Below are 1,040 nucleotides of genomic sequence, written 5' to 3' on the forward strand. Positions count from 1 at the left end.
TGATAGTCATTCCCATGTCTGTGTGACTGCATCTCACTAACCATACCTGATTAAAACAAATCCCAGGTACATTTTAAAGCTGCCACTCTGGTGCCAGTGGCAGCGAGCTAGCAAATCGCTATTAGCCTGAAGTCTTTGAACAATCTAAACACACAACTCTCTTTCACTGTTTCCTGTCCATTGCTATCCTGTGCTCGAATTTGGCATCTCAGGTGGCATGTCTTAGGAACAGAAGATTCTGAATCAGTCCCTACCATTTTTCTCATTAACATATTAACAAATTAGATTTCTAGGTTTCTACATCAATCTTGTAAGCTTGGTTAATATGAGTCTATTCTTGAAAGATCTCTTGATCAGACTTACCAGTCTTGGAAGCCTGTGTGGTGAGGATCAAAGTCTAGAGCCTTGTTTCTCAAAGTGTGGTCCTCAAACTGGTAGCATCAGCATCACCAAGAGACTGTTAGAAATTCAGAATCAAATCTCAGGACCCACTCTAGACTTGCTGAATCAGATCTGTATTTTAAAGATCCCAGATTTGCGTTGACATATATACACTAATATGCATAAAATAGATAACTACTAAGAACCTGTGGTACAGCACAGGGAACTCCACTGTACAGTAGAAACTAACACAACACTGTAAAACAACTATACCCCAATTTTTTTAAAAAAAATTGAGGAATACTACTCTAGAGCAAAGATAAGCAAACTTCTTCTGGAAAGGACTAAAAAGTAAATATTTTAGGTTTTGTAGGATATATGGTCTTTGTTACAACTACTAAACTCTGCCATTTTAGAGCAAAAGTACCCACAGACAAAATGGAAACAAAAAGGCATAGCTATTTTCCAAAAAACTTTATGTACGGACACTGAAATTTGAATAGCATATGATTTTCACATGTCACAAAATATTTTAAAAATTTTTTTTAACCATTTAAAAATGTGAAAATCATTCTTAGCTTTCAAAGCCTTACAAAAATAAGTGGCAGGCCAAATCATCCTACTGGCTATAGTTTGCCCACCCCCATTCTAGACCATGG

This window comes from Mesoplodon bidens (assembly GCF_964165515.1).
Source record: "Mesoplodon bidens genome assembly, chromosome: 5".
Lineage (NCBI taxonomy): Eukaryota > Metazoa > Chordata > Mammalia > Artiodactyla > Ziphiidae > Mesoplodon > Mesoplodon bidens.